Source organism: Drosophila serrata, unplaced genomic scaffold, assembly GCF_035046125.1.
Source record: "Drosophila serrata isolate PLE 108 unplaced genomic scaffold, ASM3504612v1 contig_240, whole genome shotgun sequence".
NCBI classification, from domain to species: domain Eukaryota; kingdom Metazoa; phylum Arthropoda; class Insecta; order Diptera; family Drosophilidae; genus Drosophila; species Drosophila serrata.
The window spans coordinates 9,797,667-9,805,778 of NW_028257138.1; the positions used below are offsets into that span (position 1 = coordinate 9,797,667).

The 8,112-nt window shown below is 34.0% G+C and overlaps 1 protein-coding gene across 10 annotated transcripts in view; it reads right to left on the reverse strand.

Moving 5' to 3' along the window:
* The window catches only part of bru1 (bruno 1), a 179,481-nt gene that overhangs the window by 117,534 nt on the left and 53,835 nt on the right, over positions 1-8,112 (reverse strand). The window lies entirely within an intron of this gene.

The window sequence follows — 8,112 nt, forward strand, 5'->3', positions numbered from 1 at the left end:
ATATTTTAGAGCAATGAATTCATTTACCTCCCCTAATTTCTGTTTACAAAAACAGAGTTAATTAAAATTGTTGTTTTTAGCTTGTTTGCTTTTCCTTTTTTCGCTTTTGCTTTATAATTCTATATATATTTGTCTCAACTAATTCCATTTTAGTTGGGGACAAATTTCTCCTGCCCCCCAAGACCAATTAGCGTGCATCTTTAGCAACAGCTTTTCGCCATGTGTCCCCTGCTATCATGTCTTTATTAAATGCTCTCGATGTCTGAGCAGCTGCCATGACCATATGGAGGGGGTCCTTAGACAGTGGAGTCCTTCCTCTTGTCCCCCGTAAGTCCTTGCCGTGGTGCGTGTGGCATGTGTCCGTAATTTAATAAATTTAATGAACATATGCCGCCGGAAAGTGATAGAGAAACACAGGCTGAGATTGAGTCGCAGCAGTTGGAGGTGGAAAAAAGATGTTTCACGACAGGAAAAACAAACAAACAAAACAGGAAAACAAGTAAAACTCGCCATGTCAATGGCTGGGAACAATTTTTCAATGCTTTTCTCTAGAAATATACATAAACACACACACAGAGGAGTCGGGGGCTAAAAGATTATGGAGACGTGTTTCCACTGACTTATGATTGATGTCTTTTGTTATTGTTCTCTCTTTTATGTATTTCTCATCTCATTCCGGGACTTCCCCCCAACCCGAAGGATTCTTTTTTTGGTTTATTAGATATAATATTTTAGTGGCCTTTGTGTGTGTGTGTGCGAGTCCTGCGTCCTTTCTCTTATTTGATGCGCTTCAGCAGACATGTGTTTACTCTTGTTTCCAAGTGCCAAACGTGGGGGAAAAAATACATGGAAATATACACATTTTATGTCCATTCTCCACCTATTTTTTTCTCTCTCTGTGCATAACAAAAAGGGCGGCACTCAAAATGACTCTTTTTTTTCGTTTTCCTCTAAATTATGTTCCATATGCTCTTCATTCTCCTTTATATATTTTTTGCCTTCAACAATAAATGTTTGCCACATTTTTCTTACCATTTTCATGAATATTGCTCATTTTATGTTCAAATTTTTGTGAGCTCCTTTTGTTTGCCAAAATTGTTTATTTTTATTTATATGGCCGGGTTTAATTGGCCGCACACACACACACACACAGAAAGAGGCATAAAAAGGGGAAGGAATGTGAGTAGAGGCCATAAAGATTATGTTAATGCTTTTAACGAAACAAAAAATATAATATAAAATTGGGATCAAAATGGTTTAACAGGGTTGTGGAAACTAGAAGACGGTGTTCGTCCATTTAGGCCAGCTATAAATCACTTACAAAATGCCACTTAAAATTCCTATTGGACCACAAAACAGTTGGCTTTTCTTTTTCTTGGCTTACACCAAATGCCATAATGTTAACAGCCTTTTGCCGTGCGAATTTTTATTTTGCAATCGAGGCTTATACCTTAATTAAATGATATTTATTGAAGAGAGAAGAGCAATTTCTGGTATTAATATAAAAATTATTCATTGAAGTTTTGTTCATTCTAGAATACTTTATGCATCTTTAATAATATATTAATCCAAACACCACTTTTTGCCAGTTGATAAAAAAATGGCAAAAAATAATGGATAAAATAATGCTTAATGCATCTTTATTTATGTTTAATATTATTTATATATAAATTCAAACACCACTTTTTGCCAATTGATAAAATAATGGCAACTTTAAGAAAAAAGTGTAAGGGAAAAAAACTGAAAAATTGGGAAATGAAATGGGAGCACAGTTGGTTAAACTAATATATAAATGAAGCAAATAACTTAAACAAGAAAACCCAAAATTGAGGTCATTGATTTTATGCCCTTAAAATCAATGAATTCATTTCAATTTCTGGTCTGAAAAATATGATGGAACATAATAATAAATATAAGTAAATGATAATACTAAAACGTACCCATTTAGTGCATACTTTCTGTTAAAGATATTTTCTAGTCAGATTTGTAGTATAATATAATATTTATAGAACATGTATATTGTATCTTATTTTCTTTTAAATAATTTAAATAATTCCAACAATACATATTTATGTGGAAGAGTATTTAATTTATAGTTACAACCAATTGTAAGCCTACATATTGTTCAAGTTATTTATTTTGTTCAGATGTTGCACAATTTACTGGCGATTTTCACTGCATTTTTTATGCTTTTGCATTGCGGTTGAGTTCCCCTTTGCATTTTCGTTTGTTTTTATTGCAATTTGTTGTAACGTCAGCTGACGTTGGCATATATTCAATACATTTTCTTTATGCCTGCGAACTGGAGCTAATTTGTTTACTGTCGGTTCCAGCTATATATATATATAAACCTCCTTTGCCTCCCTTTTAATATACAAAGCTCCCCATCCGGTGGAGGCGGTGGTGCCAGCTGGTCAAACAGTTTTCACAGTACACCAAAAATTGTTCTCAATTTCAAAATGAATTTTTAAATTCAGACCGAAATAACTTTTTTAATTAATTTTCTCTTCTCCTCAAACCCCGGCGGTTGACTTAATGCCCCTCCGAGTTTAGATTCTTAAACAATTAAAAGGAGAGCCTCGTCGTCTTTTCCTCATTTTGTTTTCCTTTGTCTTTTCCTGTTTTCTGTTTAACTTGGACTTTTGTTATTTTTGGTTTACCTTTTTTACATATTGCCGGGGAAAAATCCTTTCCTAATTTTATTTTAGCTTGGTGTTGAGGAATTTAAACGGATTTATAAGTTAATTACAAGGAGAGTTCCAAAGGGATGTATGTATTTTGGCATTGATTAAGAGCTGAGGCCATTTTAAAGTGGATTGCAGAGAGCTCTTTCTACCCATAATCCAAATTGGTTTATTTATGGACAATCGATTTTCAGTAACACAATTTCCCCACTGCAAAGTGTAGTTATGAGTATGTGCATTTTATTTTCGATTTTATAACAAGAGCTTAACCTGAATTCAGCTGTTACAAACCGAAATGTTTTTGCTTCGTTTATTGTTTAACAATTTACAGGCTTAGCTCTCTCGAATGCACAAAAGTGGAATAAAAATATATATTTTCATTTGCATTGGGCCAACCGAGGGAGAAAGAGAGCTTTATTCATTGCCACTTATTAATTAACTATAAACTGAAATGAATTTCCTCTCTGCCTATCGATTTCAATTCAATTATTGGTGGCAAACAAAACAGAACAAAACAGTTTACAAGCGAATACATTTTTATGGAAAACAATATTCATTTTGTTTTTATTTTTCTGTTGTTTACGATGCAAAACCAGGGCAATTAGTGAAGAATGGAAAAGGGGTTACAAATGAAAAATAGTTGAGAACTATAAAGTTGACCCTTTGTGTCTTTTTTATGTGTGGAAACAAAAAAAAAACCGAATCAATTCAAGCTCAAATAAAGCTTTTAATGGCAGCCAATGGATTAAGGTGCGTATACGTAATGTACAGAAAATTACGTATACGTAATACGCAGAGTTTTGTGATTTTAGTTTTTTGTGAATACCTTCAAATGTAAAGGAAATAATTAACAGGTATTTATCAGCTTTTTTTTCTTAACTATTTCTATATAGAAAATATTTTGTATACCTCATTCAATATTAAGAGAATTAGCTGCACAAGTCCTTTTTTCCATACCAATTGTATTATATTTTTATAATTTAATGTCAAGAGCATAATTATGTCATCCCCGCTAGCATTAAAATATTTATTTTTCTACGAATCGCTTTAAACAAGCCAATGCATATTAATAGATTGTTTTTGGTGTTGAACCATACTTTTTTCTGATAAGCAATTAATTGAAATATGATTGCCAATTAAATGCATACTTAATAGCCAACGACCAGTAGCATATTTTCATATTTAAATTCATAATTGATGCAGGTCAAAATATAGATTCATAAAAAAACAATGCAAAATTGTTTAATTACACAAAGTCTCTTTAATTATAGTTCATGGGAAAAAAGGGAACGAAATCCTTGTCACGTGCAGTCTAGTCTCAACAACTAATTGAAAGGCGGACGGAAGGAAAAGTAAACAAAATTTCCATGCAAAATGAGTGGAGAGATGACAGGGAAGACGGCCTATAAAGGATGGCGGCGGCAAAGGAAGCTAAAAAAAAAAATAAAAGGCAAAAATGGAACACAGCTGGCAACTGACGACGACGACAACGTCCTTGCCCATCGTTATTATCCTGTTATCTCTCTAATAATGCCTCAGAGAGTTTGTAATTAAATTTTTCAAACACTGACGCTGCTGCTGCTGCCGAGAGTGGCTACCCGAGAGTCTGAGGGGATCCTTGCCATCAGATGCAAAGATACAGGAACACAGATAGCGGCGAACGGCAAAAAGGACCTCGTCTCGCTCACATAAAGAACGTTACGCGCACGAGTGCCACTAGTTAGTTAGATAATAACGCTCAACGGAAGCCGTTCAAAGCGGAAACGGAAGTGAAGTTAAGCGCACTACTAAACAGATACTCCAACAGCAGAGAGGAAAAAATATATGTATTTAGAAGAGGAGCAAGGGACAGCAGATAAAACAGAACAGATTGATTGAGGGGAATAAAACCGATTGAAAATGAAACCGAATGACAAAATGAAAGAGTTCATTGAATTGGCTTTTCCTTTTTTATGGGAATCTAGTTGATATAAAATTTAAAATATCTATATCTAATATAGAATCACTGTAGCTTCCATTGGAATGATATGTTTTCTATTAATAACTTTTGTCAGACATAAATAAAAATGGCAAAAAAAAAAACTGCTATTGACTGCTTTCAAAACGAACGCATTTCGATTGCTTTTCTTTGTGATTATGTCTGAAGTGGATTATCATGTTTTTCCCTCAGCACTCTTTTTGCATTTTGTTGGATTTTCTCTTTTGAATGTATGCGTCAACTGACGCACACTAATACAAATTAGTTAGAGAAAGAGCAGCGGGAGGAGGAGCAGAATCAGGAGCAGAATCAGGATCTGGAGCAGGAGTACAAGGGTGTCAGTCTGGCAGCCCTTCACCGCAGAATGGCAACGCAACAGTCAAGTCACGTCAAAGGCAGTCTGTCCCTCCTCTCCCCCCATCTCCACGCTCGCGTTTCCCGCTTTTCCGCCCGTCTGCGTATTTCATTTCACTTTGAATTCAACCGATGTTCTATTTAAATGGTTACGTAATTGCATAATTATGGGCAAATGTAAGTTGAAACTTGTGGTTCGTTCTCGCTCTTCCACAAACAAAACACGAAGACTTTTCCACAAAGAGTTTCGGTATTTGTTAAGTGGAAGGAAAATTAATTCGGGAAATGGGGAGAGAAATATCGTTGGGGAAGGTCAATGAACTGTATGGTTGGGGGAATTTACTGGCTAAAATTCGATGAAGAATAGAAGAGGAAGCTGCTGTACACACAGAATATAAATGACAGTCATAACTCAGGGTTTAGACTAGAAAAAATATCCTAAGGGGCAGCAGGAGAAACATGAAGGAAAACTGTACTCTTATGTGGGAAAAGATGGATACTCTGGGGTTGGAAGCAAAGTATCCGTATAAATATAATTGAGAAAGATTGATAAATCTAACTTTTGTCTTCAAAAAATAAACTTTAAATTTGTAAACTTGGTAAGGATAAGAAAGAAAAGTATCAGGGATTTAAGAATCTATAAAATATATTAAACATTTAGTATGATTTATAATAGACTTATTTGGATTAATTCAAATATACTGCCCAAGACCTAAAAACTCCTCTATTATTCCTCCTTCACCTTTCCACAAACCGACTTCTTATTTTTCCCCATTAAACGAAACATCACGCACTCTACTTCAATATATTATAAACCCAAACCAGCTCCACATGTCAGACATTTAATTAAATGCTATAAATCAAAAGCCCGACAACTTTATGCAAATTATGTTTGGCCTTAGGTCAAAATCCATAAAACTGTAAGTACCATTTACACATTCAACAAAAATCAACAGGGAAAGATAAAATGCAAATATATATAAAAAAGCAAGTATATATTTCCATTTAAAAAATAGAACTTGAGGAAAGAAAAAGTATATTGCAGAATGCAAATTATTACAACGATTTTATATTAGAAAATAAAAATATCACCAAGAAACAATCGCTTTTAAAATCCTTCTCACGTTTTTCAATTAAAATCCCGTTTCCTTCTTGAGTTTTCTTCTCTTTTATCTCTTCTATTTTTTCCCCTCACATTTTCCCAGCCTTTTGGCTGTCAACAAGCGGGGCGTGAAAAAACGCCCGGGAAGAAAACGCAGTAGCGTTTATTTCCGCTACGCAACCGCGTCGTCGGCACGTGATTTGCGTTGAATTTTCAATTTTTCATTTTTGTTTGATTTTTGAGTATATTTTGTTTGTTTCCCCCGTTTTGCGGCTAGCACAATTGCCAATTTAATTTTTGCGGTCTAACATTTATGCAATCAATTTTTAAATGCACTTGAGCATAGCATTTTTATGTGCAAATATTGCTACAAAATTATAACGAAAACTTGAATATGTATTATTTCAACGATTTATTCAATAAAATATATATAAATAATGTTTGTATTTGTTATAGCTTTTTAAAGCAATTTTAATTGAAATTCATAGAGTGCTTAAATATATTTTATTGGAATTTGATAGGTAAACACAATTTTATTGCTTACTCTTAGATACATTTCAAAAGGGCTTAAAAGCCGTAGAGATTTTTAAAGTAACCTAGAACTTAGGTATGGTTTTATAAGGAAATATATTTGTTCAGTAAGTTACAAACTATTTCAGAAATTCATTTCACAGAAATGTTTCTCTTATTATACTAAAAACTTCCTAAAACCTCAATTAAAAATGATTTTCCACCGCTTTCCAGATTTGCACATCATTTTTTTAGCAAATCAGTTATTAAATTGCCAGGCACTGGTTGCAAAATAAAAGCAGGATAACAAAACCAACACCCACAAATTATGCACAGACAATAAAAAGCAATGAAATTTCACTTTGCCACCCCGACTCTTACCCTGTATATTCGGGGTTTTTCTCCGACAGAACCAAACAAACCGGCAGCTGCTGCCCTAAAGAAATCAAAACACTTATCAAATATGCATTGCGCATATTAAAAATCAATTAAATATTTACACAAACACACACAAAATGGCGGCGGCTCAGAGCACTTAAAAATGACTGCCACAGAAGCAGAACCGGAGCAGCGGCAAAAACAATTCTGCATGAATTTAACAAAGAAAGCAAAGAAATTTACACTGACAGCGAAGGCAATGTAATGTAATTGAGAGGCGGAGCAACAAACAAATATGCAAACGCAAAATGAAATTAAAAATTTATTATGGCTCAGCTGTTGGGCACTGTTTTTATTTTTTGAGAGGAGAAGCAAGGAGAATATGAAAAGTACTGAGGGAAATATAACTAAAGCAGTTTTTAAAGCCGCAGAAGCAGGCGGAAAAAGTATTCTATATACAGTGAGTAAACAGGAAATTGTAAAGCGAAAATAAATTAGTATTTAAAAGGAAATAGATTCAATAGTTTTCAATTCTTGTTATTTTTTCTATTAGGTTTCTCTTAAGTAGATTTAAATTCATATAAAAATGTTCAGAAGTATGTTATAAGAATCTTTACAAATGTTTTTAAGGACATTCCTAAACCAACTATATTTTATCCTACTTTTACCCGGCTTTTCACAAGATTTAAAACCAGTAATTTATTTTTCTGTTTCCAAATTTACACAAATATATTCTTCTAGTTTTCTATTTTCAATATTCCTATATCCCAGCAACCACGGTAACGGAAATGGAAATTGCAATTGCAAAACAGACGCGCAAACACATCGCTGAAATCTCTTTGTGTGTGTGTGGGTGTGTTGCACAAAAAAAAAAAAAAAATTCAGGAAACCAGAGAAGGAGGTAAAAGGATCGAGGGACAGGGGTATGCGGCATGGATAAAGGCAGACAGTCAAGGCAGCTGCCATTGCTGCCGTTGAAGTTTTGCATTTCCGGTATGCAAACAAACTCTCACACACTTGGATTTTTTTTTTGGGGTACGAGTGTGAAAAGGACACAATCTGAAGACGTAATAATGTGTAATTGTTGTTGCCCATTGATAAAGCTT